Here is a 17,559-nt window from a genome sequence, read left to right as displayed (position 1 = left end):
TAAGAGTCCAAAGCTTTACCACTCTGTCACCTCCATACCACAATACTTTTATTATCTATGTTTACTTCTGATTGATTTGGAGTATCTTCTGGGCTCCTGTCCTGATTCATTGTAGTAGCAGTTTTATTTGCTCTTTATTTAAACATTTTTTTTATTGATGTGGTCTGCATTTTTCTATTCTGTTGTTCTTCAGCTGTTATGTTTTGAGTACAAGCCATGCTATACTAAAGTCTTTTCCCAAATTCAATCACAAACCTCAGAAATTACAACAATAGCAACTGAAGGAAAGATTGATACAGTTCAATCAATACTGGTTAGCCAAACAACTCCAGTCCAAGAAAAAAAAAAAAAGAAAAGTGGTGAAAAAGGCAAATCTAGAATAGACAATTAAGCAAATATACTGTCCACTATAAATTCTAGAGATAGCAAGAGGAGAAAGGAAAGTAGAAAAAAGAAACATACATAGACACAGACAGAGAAAAAGAGATACCTCTCCAATTCAGATTCCTTCCACAAAATAATTCACAAATGAGTGTCAGTGAATTCAGAAAGCAAAAGAAGGCAGGGAAAAGAGATCAGTGAAATGAAAAAAGAGATTTTTTTTTTTAATTAGCTAGGAGAAGGGAAAAAGGAGTATGGAGGGAAGAGGAAAGAGAAACAAATTCCTCCCATAATGGATAGGACACAGTCACCTACCAATGGAAAAAGCAACAACAGTTAATTTTCGTCAACCTGAAGTGGAGAGAAAAGAGACATTAATAATAGTATACATTAATAATAATAGTAATAATAAAATAACATAGAGTAAAAATCCTAACAGTCACTCTACAGTTTGGACCAGTCCAGATTGGCTACACACTGCAAAGACAACCTATTATAAGAGATATATATATATATATATATATATATATATATACCTCTTTCTTAGGCATGGCTGAGGCTCTGATTGATCAGGTATTCTGTCACTCGAATAGAGCTCCAATCCCCTTCAAAAAGAAAAGGAAAGAAAAATGCTTGGAATGACACCCGTGTTGAGTCAGGAATCTCGATAAGGAAAATAGCTTTACAGGAAGTCTGTTAGTAGGGGAAGGGTGAGTTCATAAATAGTCAAGCCAATGAGTTTTCTTTCTTCATCCTTTTGACCTCTGTTTGCCAGCCCCAGAGTGGGTTATAGGACTTTTTTTTTGGTGTCACTCTGACCACCCCTTGTTCTCTTTCCATTGATAGCCCAGATATCCTACCCTTTCCAGAGAACCCCAGGTTGAAAGATGCTTCTTTTTGGAGCTCACATCTAGTATTGTTTCCAAGTTACCATCTTCTATGGTTTCTTTTAAGATCACTATTTCTCTAATTTCTCTATTGATTCTTTGTCCAGATGTTCTTTTTTTATTATTATTATTTCTGTTAGTTAAGTGTTGAAATCTCCTATTATTGTGTTGCTGTCAATGTTTCCCTTGAGTTGACTAAGTGTTTTATATATTGGGTGCTCCTGAGTTTTATGTTATATATATAATTTTTATCTTTTGGTTGGATTAATCCTTTAACCATTATGTAATGTAGTATCCCTCTGTCTCTGATTACATTCTTGGTCTGAAAGTCTATTTTATCAGAGAACAAAATAGCTTTTCCTGCCCTTTTTTGTGAGTTATTGGCTTGGAACATCTTGCTCCAGCCTCTTATATACAGTTTCCATCTGTTTTTATTTGGATGTGTGTTTCCTGAAGACACATAATGGATGGGTCTTATTCCTTAATCCATTTAGCTACTCCGAGTCTCTTGACAGGTGAATTTAGGCCATTCACATTTAGGGTGATTTTTGATATATGTGGTTTACTTATGACCATCCTGATTTTTGTTTTGAGTTTATTTTAAATTGTTGAATAATTGCCCATTTGTTTCTATCTGACCTTTTGAGAGGATGAGTTTATGTTGTGAATTCCTTGCTGATCTTTCTTCTTCTTTCTGTAAATCTCTGTTTTGTTTTGTGGTTACCATTTGTGTAATAACTAGAATTGTGTTTCTAGAAAAGTCTTTTTTAGGTTGATGTTGATTATCAAATATTTGATAGAGCTTCTTTGTCTTTTACTTCCCTCCTCTATTTTTTTTGATGGTCTTTCCTATTTTTATTGTGTGCTTATTTCTAGTCTACTGCTGTTCACCTTGCTTAAAACGTATATTCAAACCCACATCCTTGCACATTGTAACATGTGTATTCAACCAGGTGTGCCCCAGGATTATAATTTTATGTCTTTCCTACCAACAAAAGTCTGTGTCCCTTCCCCATATGCATCCCTTGACATAACTACTATGCTCTTCCTCAGTCTTGGATATAGGTTGACTTTTTGTTTGTTTGTTTTTAACTTCCTGTGTTCAAATCTCTAAATTTCATGAGTGAATCCATCCTGTAGTTTTCTTTTACCTCCTTTTTTCACTAAGCATAATGTTTTATTACTATTATTATTTTTATTGTTGTTGTAGTTATTAATGTTGTTATTGATGTCTATGTTGTTGGATAGGACAGAGAGAAATGGAGAGAGGAGAGGAAGACAGAGAGGGGAAGAGAAAGATAGATACCTGCAGAACTGCTTCACCACATGTGAAGTGACTCTCCTGCAGGTGGGGAGTCAGGAGCTCGAACCAGGATACTTATGCCAGTCCTTGCACTCACTAAGCACAATCTTCTCCAATTCCGTCCATTTTATCCCAAAGGATGTAAAATTGTCCTTTTATTTTATTGTTGCTGATCATTACCCCACTGAGTATATGTCCCATAAATATTTTATCCAGTCATCTGTTGAAGGGTATTTTGGTCTTTTCCATATTTTTGGCTATTGTGAATAATGCAGTTATGAACATAGGGGTACATATAATCCATAAAATTAGTGTTATTATTATTATTTGGATAAATGCTTAGGAGTAGAATTGCTAGATCATAAGGTATTTCCATTTGTATTTGTTTAAGGATTCTCCATAATGGTGGTAACATCCTACACTGTCATCAGCTATGTCATAAAGTTCCTCTCTCTCCACATCCTTTCCAACATCCTCTCCTGTTTAGTTGATGAAGACCATTCTCATAGTTGTGAGGTGGTATTTCAATGTGGTTTTAATTTGCATTTCTCTGGTAATGAGTGAATTGAAGCATTTCCACATATGTCTGTGGGCCATGTTTATGTATCTCTTCTTTAGAGAACTGTCTATTCATATCTCCTACCCACTTTTTTACTGAGTATTCTTTTTTTTTTCATCTGTATGAGTTCTTTATAGATGTTTGATAGCAACTGCTTGTCTGAAGTATGGTGTGCAAATGTATTCTTCCAGTTGTGATTCATGTAAAATTTTCTTTTGATGGGTAGAAATTTTTTTAAACATGTTTTTTCCTTTATTGGGGGATGAATGTTTTACAGTCTCTAGTAAATACAATAGTTTGTACATGTATAACATTTCTCAGTTTCTCACATAACATTACAACCCCCACTAGGTCCTCTGTCATCCTTTTCCAGGACCTGTACTCATCCCCACCCCCACGCTCCAAAGTCTTTTACTTTGGTGCAGTACACCAACTCCAGTCCAGATGCTGCTTAATGATTTCTCTTCTGATCTTGTTTTTCAGCTTCTGTTGAGTAGAAGATTTTTAATTTGATATAGTTCTATTTGTTCAGTGCTGTTTTTGTTTGCCTTGCTTATGGGGTATGGTCTTTAAATACATCTATAGTGTTAATGCCATGTTATACCATGTGTTCTTCTTTGTGTTTTATAATTTCATGTCTAATATGTTTCCTTTTTCTGGTTGAGTCCCTTCCTGCTCTGTCAAAAAGAGTGATGTTAGTCTCATAGAATGTATTTGGGTTTGGTGTATTGCACCAAAATAAAAGATTCTAGGGTGGGGGTTGGGGCTTCAGGTCCTGGAACATGATGGGAGAGGAGGACCTAGTGGGGGTTGAATTGCTATGTGGAAAATGGGAAATGTCATACATATAGAAACTATTGTATTTTACTGTTGACTGTAAACCATTAATCCCCCAATAAAGAAATTAAGGGGGAAAATGTGTTAGGGAGTATTCCCTCTTCTTTTCTGGATGATTTTGAAGAGAATAGGTGTTAGTTCTTTAAATGTTTTATAAAATTTATTAGTATAGCCATCTGGATCTGGAATTTTGTTCTTGGGGAAGATTTTGTTTAATATTTCAATTTCTTTACTAGTGAATGCCCTGTTAAATTTATCTTCTTTCTCTTATGTCAAGGTTGGCAGTTGGTTTGACTCTATTTCCATATATTTCAAGTATTCAAATTTATTTCCACATAGATGCCCATATTACTCTTGCATGATCTTTTATATCTCTGCCTACTCCATTGTTATATTTCCTGTCTCAGTTCTGAGTGATTTTTACCATACTGCTTTCCCTGAATGAGTGTAATTGGTGGCTTATCTATTTTATCTTTTCATAGGACCAACTCTTGGTTTCATTAACCTTCCTAGTGCTATTTTTGTTTTCTATTTCATTGATTTCTACTCTGATTTTAACTATTTCCTGTCTCCTGCTGACTTTTGGGTCTCTTGTTATTTCATTTCTAGTGGTTCAGTTGATGATTTACTAGAGATTTCTTGACTAATAATGTGAGCTTGTATTGCTATGAAATACCCTTTTAGGAATGTTTTTGCTGTATACCATAGGATATGATAACTGGTTTCTTCCTTTTCATTTATATCAGAATAATTCCTAATTTTTTATAATTTTTTCAATGACCCATGTATTATTGTTCAGAAGCATGCTGTTTAGTCTAGATACTTTTGGGCAGTTTTTTTTTCTTTTCATAATTGATTTCTGACTTCATACCATCATGGTCTGGAAAGATAAGTTTTATAATTTCAATATTTACATATTTATTTAGGCTGTCTTTTTCTCCCAGTATATGGTCAATCTTTGTGAATAAACATTCCATGTGTTTGGAGAAAAATAGTATTCATCTCTTTGATCTGGGAAGTTCAGTATATATATATATCTGTTAAGGACATTTCATCTATCATTTCATTTAAGACTATTTCCATATTAATATTTTGTCCAGATAATAAAGTCTCTTTGTGTGGGTGGTATGTTAAGAGATCCTACTCTTGGGGTGGTGAGCCAAGATGGTGATTTGGAGGCAGCTTCTGGTGTGAGCTCTGACAACAGCGGCTGGATAGGGTGGGATATACTGGGCCATCAGCAGGATGGTGAATAAGGGGTCCTAAGTGTAACACCAAGGATGGGTCCTGTGGCTCAATCTTGGATTAGAAAATGGAGGGAAAAGAAAGGCAATCTTCTGATTATTTTTGAAGCACACCTCTCCCACCCACCCCAAAAGCAGACCCCAGGAGCTGGACAGCTGCTCCTAGCAGGCTCCCCACTGAACATTTTTCTTTACCAAGAATCCTGGCTCACCAGGGGTATCATTCCAATCCTTTTCCTATTTGATTTCTTTCTCTCTCTCTTTTTTTTTTCCTAAGTGGATGGAGCTGTATTTCAGTGACAAAATATCTGACCAGTCAGAGCCTCACCACTGCCTGGGAAAGACTACCTGGAAGTGGTTTTTTTTTTTTTTTTTTTTTTTACAATTGGCTATCTTTGCTCAGGCAGCCTGGGATAATCCTAAACTGGCCAAGCTGCAGACTGACAGGGTTCTTTACTCTACTTTATTTTATTATTAATATTATGTATACACATGTCACTTCCCTCCCTCCTTATTCAGGTTGACCAAAATTAACTGTTGTTGTTTTTTTCATTGCTATGTGACTGGGAGTCCTATCCATTCTGAGTGGAACTTGTTGTACTCTACCTCTTCCATCCACTCTCCCCTTTTTCCCTCCTCCTAGCTAATTAAAAAAACAACAACAAAACTCTTCCCATTCACTGCTCTTTTTTTTCTTTTTTCTTGTTCTTGTCTTCTTTTCATCCTCCTTCTGCTTTCTAAACACACTGATACTCATTTGTGAATTATTTTGGCAAAGAAATCTGACTCAGAGTGGACTCTCTGTGTGTGTATCTGTTCTCTACTTCCCTTTCTCCTCTTGATAACCCTAGAATTTACAGTGGACAATAGATTTGCAGAATTGTCTATTCTTGATTTTTTTTCCTTTCTTTTCCATTTGGATTTGGTAGCTATTTTTTATTGGAGTGGAGGTGTTGTTTGGCTAACTGGTATTGGTTAAACTGCATCAATCCTTGCTTCAGTTACGATTGTTGTAATTTCTGAGGTTAGTGACTGCATTTGTCATAAAGGTATTTAGTATAGCATGGTTTGTACTTAAAACACAACAACTGAAGAACAATATAACAGAAAAATAAAAAAACACATCAATAAAAAAGCAAGAGCAAATAAAAGTGCAACCAGAATGAATCAAGACAGGAGCCCAGAAGAAACTCCAAAGCAGTCAGAAGTAACCATAGATAAGAAAATTATGCATTAACAGTAAATCTAGTAATCACAGAAATGAAGACAACTATGGAGGAAAGGGCTATCAGAATTAGGGAAACAACAGATGAGGTCCTCAAGGAAAACACAAGTTACCTTGAGGTAATTAGCGAAATGAAAGGTGAAATAGCTGAACTAAAAGGTCAAGTATCAGAACTAGCTATACTATAACTGAACTGAAGAAAGAAGCTGAGGGAAATGAAAGCAGGCTATCAGAAGCAGAAAACAGAATTAGCCAGACAGAGGATGAGCTAGAGAAAACTAAAAAGGAAATAAAAGAGCTCAAAAAGAGATTGAGAGATACTGAAAACAACAACAGAGACATATGGGTTAATCTCAAATGAAGTAACATTCATATAACTGGCCTGCCAGAGGAAGAAAGAGAGGAAGGAGAAGCAAACATTCTAGATGAAATTATAGAAGAAAACTTCCCAGACCTAAACAACAGAAAGGACATTAATATTCAAGAGGCCAGTAGAGTCCCAAACAGAATCAACCCAGACCTGAAGACAACAAAAAAAATCATAGTTAGAATGAAAAGAAGTAAGGATAAAGAAAGGATCCTAAAGGCAGCAAGAGAAAAACAAAAAGTCACATACAGGGGAAAACCCATAATACTATCAGCAGACTTCTCCACTCAAACTCTAAAAGCCAGAAGAGAATGGAAAGATAAATATCGAACCCTAAATGAAAAAAGGTTTCCACCAAGGATAATATATCCTCCTAGACTTTCATTCAAACTAGATGGAGGCAACAAAACCTTCTCAGACAAATAACAGTTAAAGGAGGCAACCGTCAGCAAACCTATCCTGAAAGAGGTACTAAAAGACCTCTTATAAACAAGAAATCAACATAATACTTACCATATAACATATCTAATAAAAAATGTTGAATAATGGCACCACAATACATTAAATCCATAATATCAATAGATTTCAATGCCTTAAACTCACCCATTAAAAGGCACAGAGTGTGAGGATGGGTCAGAAAACACAACCCAACCATGTGCTGCTTGCAAGAACCCCATCTGACTCAACAAGACAAACACAGACTTAAAGTGAAAGGATGGAAAACTATCTTACAGGCTAATGGATCACAAAAAAAGGCAGGAGCAGCCATTCTCATCTCTGACACAATAGACTTTAAATAAAGTAATAAAAGATAAGCAAGGCCATTACATAATAATTACAGGATCAATCAACCAAGAATTTTAAACAATTATTAACATACATGCACCCAATGAGGGACCATCTAAACACATCAAAAACATACTGAAAAAACTACAAAAATATATCACCAGTAATAATAAAGGGAGACTTTAACACCCTGCTCATACTTAGACAGATCAACAAAGCAGAGAATCAGCAAAGAAACAAGAGAATTAAATGAAGAGATGGACAGACTAGACCTCCCGGACATTTTCAGAGTTCTTCACCCCAAAAAGTTAGAATAAACATTCTTTTCAAATCCACACAACACATACTCAAGTATAGACCACATGTTAATCCACAAAGACAGCATCAGAGAACTCAAGAGCATTGAAATCATCCCAAATATCTTCTGAGACCACAGTGGAGTAAAGTTAACATTTAACAACAAACAGAAAATTACTAAAAGACACAGAATTTGGAAACTAAACAACATACTGCTTAAGAATCACTGGGCCGGAGGTTTCCCGGAAGATGGCGGACTGAGAAGAAGCTAGTGGCTGAGCTCTGACCACATCTCCTGGAAACGGTACGATTTTCTGCCTTTAGCAGGCCAGCCAATAAGGAGTCCTAGCAGTGACAGCAAGGAGGTGACTATAACTTAATTTGGGTTAAGAATTAGAGTAGGGAAAAAATGGGAAAAAAAAAAGGGAAAAAAAATTTTTTTTCTTCCTTTTAATTTTCAAGCATACCTCCTTCCCCCCCCCCCCCTTAACCAGTCCTTTTCTTTAACAAATTCCTGTCCCACCAGGGAGTATCATTAATTCTAAGTCTATACCCTTCTGAAACCTCTGGCCTTTTTTCTTTCTAAGTAGCCAACCCCCCAAATGACCCCACATAACTAATTAAATAATTAAAAATAAAAACATTAAAAAAAAACCCTTTCCCGTCACTGCTCTTTTATGACTGTTCTATTTCTTTTTTTCTCTCTCTTTGTTTTTTTCTTTTTCTCATTCTTGTCATCCCTTCTTCCTTAATCCTACAGCTTCCAAAGTCACAGCCCCCAGCCCCACACCAACAAACAGTGTGCTTTTTTGAATTCAATGATACACATTTGGGAATTTCCTTTCACTGCTCTTTAATTACAGCTCTTTTTTTATCTTTTCCCTTTTCTCTCTCTTGTCGCTCTCTCTCTATTTTTAATCTTGTCATAAACTTCTTCCTTCTTCTTTGCCTTTCTGAATTTGTGAATTATTTTGGGGAAGAAATCTGACTCAGAGTGAACTCTCTATGTGTGTATCTCTGCTCTAGTTCCCTTTCCCCACTTGTTACTCCTAGAATATACAGTGGATAATAGATTTGCATAACTGTCTATTCTTGCTATCCTTTCTTTCTTTTCTCTTTCTTCACTGGAATTGGGTTACTAATTTTTCACGGACTGGAAAAATTGTTTGGCTAACTGGTAACGATTAAAGTACTTCAATACTTGCTTCAGTTGCTACTGTAATTCCTGAGGTTGGTGAGTGCAATTGTCATAAAAGTATTTAGTACAGTGTTACTTGTACTCAAGACACAACAACTGAGGAACAACAGAGCATAAAAAAAGAAACACATAAATCAAAAAAATGGGTAGATCAAAAACAAATAATACTGCTACTCCAATGAATGAAGACAAGAGCCCAGAAGAAACTACAAATCAGCCAGAAGTAACCATAGATAAGAAAAGTATGCAAAAAATAATAAACTTATTAATCACAGAAATGAAAACAACATTGGAGGAAAGGAATGGCAGTATTAGGGAAACAACAGTAGAGACCCCCAAGAAAAATACTGATTATCTTGAGGCTATTAGAGAACTGAAAGCTGAAATAGCTGTAATGAAGAAAGAAGCTGAGGCAAGGGAAAGCAGACTAATAGAAGCAGAAAACAGAATTAGTCAGACAGAGGATGAGTTAGAGAAAATGAAGAAAGAGGTAAAAGAGCTTAAAAAGAGATTGAGAGACACTGAAAACAACAACAGAGACATATGGGATGATCTCAAAAGAAGTAACATTCGTATAATTGGCCTGCCAGAGGAAGAAAGAGAGGAAGGGGAAGCAAACATTCTAGAGGAAATAATAGAAGAAAACTACCCAGACCTGAATAACAGAAAGGACATCAAGATTCAAGAGGCCCAGAGAGTACCAAACAGAATCAACCCAGACCTGAAGACACCAAGATACATCATAGTCACAATGAGAAGAAGTAAGGATAAAGAAAGGATCCTAAAGGCTGCAAGAGAGAAACAAAAAGTCACATACAAGGGAAAACCCATAAGATTATCTGCAGACTTCTACACTCAAACTCTAAAAGCCAGAAGGGAATGGCAAGATATCTATCAATCCCTGAATGAAAAAGGGTTTCAACCAAGGATAATATATCCTGCTAGACTTTCATTCAAACTAGATGAGGGATCAAAACCTTCTTAGATAAACAATAGTTAAAGAAGGCAACCATCACCAAGCCGGCCCTGAAAGAGGTTCTAAAAGACCTCTTATAAACAAGAACATCACTATAACACTGGCAATATATCAGAGCAAACAATTTTTTTTTCTTTTTGAACAATGGCACTACAATACATTAAATCCATAATATCAATAAACGTCAATGGCTTAAACTCACCCATCAAAAGGCACAGGGTGGGGGGATGGATCAGAAAACATAACCCAACCATATGCTGCTTGCAAGAATCCCATCTGTCACAACAAGATAAACACAGACTTAAAGTTAAAGGATGGAAAGCTATCATACAGGCTAATGGACCACAAAAAAGGGCAGGTACAGCCATTCTCATCTCAGACAAGATAGATATTAAATTAAATAAAGTAATAAAAGATAGGCAAGGACATTACATAATGATTAGAGGATCAATCAGCCAAGAAGACTTAAAAATTATTAACATCTATGCACCCAATGAGGGACCATCTAAATACATTAAGCACCTACTGAAAGAAGTTCAAAAATACATCAATAGTAATACAATAATAGTGGGAGACTTCAATACCCCACTCTCACACTTAGACAGATCAACAAAGCAGAGAGGCAATAAAGATAAAAGAGAATTGAATGAAGAGATTGACAGACTAGACCTCTTGGACATTTTCAGAGTCCTCCACCCCAAAAAAATGGAATACACCTTCTTTTCAAATCCACATAACACATACTCAAGGATAGACCACATACTAGGCCACAAAGACAGCATCAATAAATTCAAGAGCATTGAAATCATCCCATGTATCTTCTCCGACCACAGTGGAGTAAAACTAACATTTAACAACAAACAGAAAATTATTAAAAGTCACAGAATTTGGAAACTATACAACATACTCCTTAAGAACCACTGTTTAAGAGATTCACTCAAGCAGTAAATTCAAATATTCCTGGAAACTAATGAAATTGAAGACACAACCTATCAAAATATTTGTGACACAGCTAAAGCAGTACTGAGAGGGAAACTTATAGCCATACAATCACATATTAAACACCGAGAAGAAGCTCAAATGAACGACCTTACTGCACACCTCAAGGACTTAGAGGAAGAGGAACAAAGGAACCCTAAAGCAACCAGACGGACAGAAATCACTAAAGTTAGAGCAGAAATAAACAACATCAAAAATAAAAGAACCATACAAAAGATCAATGAAGCCAAATGTTGGTTCTTTGAAAGATTAAACAAAATTGACAAACCCCTAGCCAGACTCACCAAACAAAAAAGAGAGAAGACTCAAATTCATAGAATTGTAAACGATGCAGGAGATATGACAACTGATACCACAGAAATCCAGAGAATCCTGTGAAACTTCTATAAAGAACTATATGCCACCAAGTGAGAGAATCTGAAAGAAATGGAACAATTCCTAGAAACATGCCCTTCCAAAACTGAACCAAGAAGAACTACAAAATCTAAATGCGCCAATCACAAACAAAGAAATTGAAACCATTATTAAGAATCTCCCCAACAACAAAAGTCTGGACCAGATGGCTTCACAAGCGAGTTCTACAAAACTTTCAGGAAACAGTTAATACCCATACTTCTTAAGCTATTCCATAAGATTGAAGAAACAGGAATACTGCCTTCCACCTACTATGAAGCCAACATCACCCTGATACCAAAAGCTGATAGGGACAGAACAAAAAAGGGAAACTACAGACCAATATCTCTGATGAACATAGATGCCCAAAATATTAAACAAGATCGTGGCCAACCAGATACAGCAACATATCAAAAAGATTGTTCATCACGACCAAGTGGGATTCATCCCAGGAATGCAAGGCTGGTTCAACATCCGTAAGTCAATCAATGTCATTTACCACATCAATAAAAGCAAAGCCAAAAACCACATGATTATCTCAATAGATGCAGAGAAAGCCTTTGGCAAAATCCAACACCCATTCATGCTCAAAACTCTACAAAAAATGGGAATAGATGGGAAATTCCTCAAGATAGTGGAGTCTATATATAGCAAACCTACAGCCAACATCATACTCAATGGATGGCAGCTGAAACCATTTTCCCTCAGATCGGGGGCTACACAGGGCTGTCCACTGTCACCGTTACTCTTCAACATAGTATTGGAACTTCTTGCCATAGCAATCAGGCAAGAGAAAGAAATCAAAGGAATACAGATTGGAAGGGAAGAAGTCAAGCTCTCACTATTTGCAGATGATATGATAGTATACATAGAAAGACCTAAAGAATCCAGTAGAAAATTACTGGAAGTTATTAGGCAATATAGCAAGGTATCAGGCTACAAAATCAATGTACAATAATCAGTGGAATTTCTTTATGCAAACACTAAATCTGATGAAGACTCCCAGAAATCACTCCCATTTACTGTCTCAGCAAAATCAATCAAATACCTAGGAATAAAGTTGACCAAAGAAGTGAAAGACTTGTATGCTGAAAACTATGAGTTGCTACTCAAGGAAATAGAAACTGATACCAAGAAATGGAAAGACATCCCATGCTCATGGATTGGAAGAATAAATATCATCAAAATGAACATTCTCCCCAGAGCCATATACAAATGAGAGGGGGAAAATCAATTGTATGTCTCAAAGTTTTTCAAAACACAAACTGAATCTTTTTAATATATAGGCTGTGTATTTGATATGCGGACTCTCTCAAAAGCCTAGACCAAGTAGATTAGAAGCATCCAATAGCACAACTATATACAAGATACTGGGTACTGTACAGCAAACCATAACAAAAGGACTTTTCAAATTTAACCCAATTACCAAATAATGTGATGATAACATTAACTATCAATTGTCTTTTTGAATCCTAAGATAGCAGGAACCTCACATCTCCACTATAGAGCCCCTACTTCCCCTAGTCCTGGAACCCTTGGATAGGGCCCACTTTCCCGTATGCCTCTCCCAAGCCTTATCAAATAATATTGCATCCGCTGATCACAACCTAATCAACGCAAAGATTGCCACCTCAATATGCTTCACCTCAGACTGTATCCAGAGACTTCACATGTGGAATGACAACCCTTCAGCTTCATTACTCGGGTGAGACCTTTCCTTTTATAGCACACTCTAATTTCATCTCAGGTGGGTCACTTTCTAACAAAGTCCCATAACCTAGATATACACCAGTTTCTGTGAGAGAGAGCTTATGTTCACACGTATCCATAAACTACTGCAAAATATATACCTGAAAGCAGAAGTACACTAGAGTTTGCAGTGAGTACCTCCCTAACACTTCCTCTCCACTCTTCCAAGCTGTGGGTCCATGATTGCTCAACATCTTGTTTGGCTTCATATGTTAACTCTCTTTTCAATCACCCGGTTCCAGATGCCATCAGGATGCTGGTCAGGATTCTCTGGATTGAAGACCCCACCAATGTGTCCTGGAGCTCATCTTCCCCAGAGACACAGCCTACTAGGAAAAGAGGCAGGCAGACTGGGAGTATGGACTGATCAGTCAATGCCCATGTTCATCGGGGAAGCAATTACAGAAGCCAGACCTTCTACCTTCTGCAACCCACAATGACCCTGGGTCCATGCTCCCAGAGGGATGGAGAATGGGAAAGCTATCAGGGGAGGGGGTGGGATATGGAGATTGGGTGGTGGGAATTGTGTGGAGTTGTACCCCTCCTACCCTATGGTTTTAATTAATCCTTTCTTAAATAAAAAAAAAAGAGAGAGAGAGAGAGAGAAAAAAGAATCACTGGGCCAGTGAGACACTCAAGCAAGAAATTCAAATGTTCCTGGAAACAAACGAAAATGAGGACACAAGGTATCAAAATATTTGGGACACAGCTATAGCAGTACTGAGAGGGAAACTCATAGTCATAGACTCATATATTAAAGAACAAGAGAAAGCTCTAATAAACGACCTTAGTGCACACCTTAAGGATTTAGAGGAAGAGTAATAAAGGAACAGTAAAACAACCAGAGCTACACAAATGATTAAAATTGGAGCAGAAATAAACAACACCAAAAATAAGAGAACCATACAAAAGATCAATGAAACCAAATGTTGGTTCTTTGAGAAATTAAACAAGATTGACAAAGCCTTAGACTGACTCACAAAAAAAAGGGGGGGGGGGAAGACACAAATTAATACATTTGTAAACGATAGAGGAGATATCACAATTGACACCACAGAAATCCAGAAAATCATGTGAAACTTTTATGAATAACTATATGCCACCAAGGTAGAGAATCTGGAAGAAATGGAAGAATTCCTAGAAAAATATGCTCTCTAAAACAGTACCAAGAATAACTACAAAACCTAAATGGACCAATATCAGACAAAGAAATGAAAACAGTTATTAGGAATCTCCTCAACAACAAAAGTCCTGGTCCAGATGGCTTCACAAACAAATTCTACAATACTTCAGGAAACAGTTAATACCTATACTTCTAAAGCTTTTCCACAAGCTCAAAGAAACAGGAACAAACCCTTCCACCTTCTATGAAACAACAGCACCATGATACCAAAAGCAGATAAGGACACAACAAAAAAGGAAAACTTCAGACCAATATCTCTGATGAACATAGATGCCAAAATATTAAACAAGATCTTGGCCAATCGGATACAGCAGTATATCAAAAGATTGTTCATCATGGCCAAGTGGGATTTATCCAAGAAATGCAAGGCTGGTTCAACATACATATGTCAAACAATGTGATTCACCACATCAATAAAGCAAAATCAAACACCATATGATTATCTCAATAGATGTAGAGAAAGCCTTTGAAAAATTCCAATACCCATGAATGCTCAAAATACTACAAAAAAATAGGAATAGATGGGAAATTTCTCAAGATAGTGGAGTCCATATATAGCAAAACTACAGCCAACATCATACTCAATGGACAGAAGCTGAAAGGATTCCCTCTTCTTCTTCTTCTTCTTCTTCTTCTTCTTCTTCTTCTTCTTCTTCTTCTTCTTCTTCTTCTTCTTCTTCTTCTTCTTCTTCTTCTAGCGTTTGCCCTTCTTCCGTAGCCAGTCAACAGCATCAGGTTGAGCCTGATGTAAAGGTTTCGAGACCTCCTTTGAATCTGGAGAGGTGGCAGTCATTGACTATGTGGGTCATAGTCTGTCTGTAGCTGCAGGGGCAATTTGGGTCATCTCTGGCTCCCCATCGATGGAACGTAGCAGTGCACCGGCCAAGGGCCCAATCATAACGTGCTAGGCCAAAGCCGGGTTGACGCTTGCAGGGGTCTGTGATGAGGTGTTTGTTCTTTACCTCAGCTGACTGCCAACTCTGTTTCCAAGAGACTGGAATAGAGAAGTTCAGTGTAGGCATAGGGGACCAGATTGGGTGACGAGACGTCAAGCGTTGGACAGGGTGGGCGAAGATATCCGCGTATATTGGCATGTCTGGTCGAGCGTAGACATGGGAAATGAATTTAGAAGATGCCGCATCCCAACGAATATCTGGCGGGGCGATGTTGCTAAGAACTGGCAGCCATGGAACCGGGGTGGAACGGATGGTTCCAGAAATTATCCTCATGGAGGAATATAATTTGGAATCGACCAAGTGGACATGGGGGCTATGGAACCATACTGGGGCACAGTATTCTGCAGTGGAATAGCATAATGCCAGAGATGAGGATAGTAGTGTGGAAGCGCTCGCGCCCCATGAGGAGCTGGCCAGTCTTGCAATGATGTTATTCCTCGCGCCCACCTTTGCTGCAGTTTTTATGAGATATTTGTGAAATGACAGAGTGCGATCCGAGAGTAACGCCAAGATAGACTGGCTGGGCTTCATGCCGGATTCTCGTTCTGCCAAGCTGCACATTAAGGATTCCCCCTCAGATTGGGGACTAGACAGGGATGTCCACTACTACCATTACTCTTCAACATAGTATTGGAAGTTCTTGCCATAGCAATCTGGCAAGAGAAAGAAATCAAAGGAATACAGATTGGAAGGGATGAAGTCAAGCTCTCACTATTTGCAGATGATAGGATAGTATACATAGAAAAACTTAAAGAATCTAGCAGAAAACTACTGGAAGTTATTAAGCAATATAGCAAGGTGTCAGGCTGCAAAATCAATGTACAAAAATCAATGGTACTTCTTTATGCAAACACTAAATCTGATGAAGACACCCAGAAATCACTCCCATTCACTGTTGCAGCAAAATCAATAAAATACCTAGGAATAAGACTGACCAAAGTAGTGAAACACTTGTATACTGAAAACTATGAGTCACTACTCAAGGAAATAGAAACTGATACCAAGAAATGGAAAGATATCCCATGCTCAGTGATTGGAAGAATAAATATCATCAAAATGAATATTCTCCCCTGAGCCATATACAAATTTAATGCGATACCCATCAAAGTTCCACCAAGCTTCTTTAAGAGAATAGAACAACAACAACAACAACAACAACAACAACAACAAAAATAATTTATCTGGAACCGGAGAACACCTAGATTTGCTAAAACAATCTTTAGGGAAAGAAACAGAAATGGAGGCATCACACTCCCAGATCTCAAATTATATTATAAGGACATCATCATCAAAACAGCCTGGGACTGGAACAAAAATAGGCACACAGACAAGTGGAACAGAATTGAAATCCCAGAAGTAAATCCTTACACCTATGGACACCTAATCTTAGATAAGGGGTCTCAAAGTATGAAATGGAGGAAGGAGAGTCTCTTCAGTAAATGGTGCTGGTAAAACTGTGTTGAAACATGCAAAAGAATGAAGCTGAACCATATTATCTCATCAGAAACAAAAATGAACTTCAAATGGATCAAGGACCTGGATGTTAGCCTAGAAACTATCAAATACTTAGAGTAAAACATTGGTGGAACAGTTTCCCACCTACACCTCAAGGACATCTTTGATGCATCAAACCCAATTGCAAGGAATACTAAAGCAGAAGCAAACCAATGGGACTACATCAAATTGAAAAGCTTCTGCACAGCCAAAGAAACTATCACTATCTCCCTTAAGTTCAGTAAGTACTTTTTTTACATATTGTGGTGCACCAGATTTTAAATTTTTATTGTTTATTTAATAATGATTAACAAGATTATAAGATAGCAAAGGTAAAATTCCACACAGTTCCTACCACCAGAGTTTCCTATCTCATTCTCTCAATTGGAAACTTCTCTATTTATCACTCTTGAAATATGGAACAAAATATTTTATTTGGTGCAGATTGTGGAAGGTCTGGCTTCTGTAACTGCTTCTCTACTAAACATGCGCTTTGGTAGGTTGATCCATACCCCAGTCTATTTCTATCTTTGCCTAGTGGGGTAGGGCTCTGGAGAGGTGAGGTTCAAGGACACATTAGATAGGTCATCTTCCCAAAGAAGTCAGGATGGAATCATAGTATTGTCTGAAACTTGGTTTCCAAGAGGCAATATGCTATTAGGCAGGACAAATTGTTTAATAAAAAGGAACTCAAAGGTAGGAATAGAGCAGATGAATATAGAAGT

The sequence above is a fragment of the Erinaceus europaeus genome, chromosome 5, assembly GCF_950295315.1.
Source record: "Erinaceus europaeus chromosome 5, mEriEur2.1, whole genome shotgun sequence".
NCBI lineage: Eukaryota > Metazoa > Chordata > Mammalia > Eulipotyphla > Erinaceidae > Erinaceus > Erinaceus europaeus.
This window is presented reverse-complemented; position numbering follows the sequence as displayed.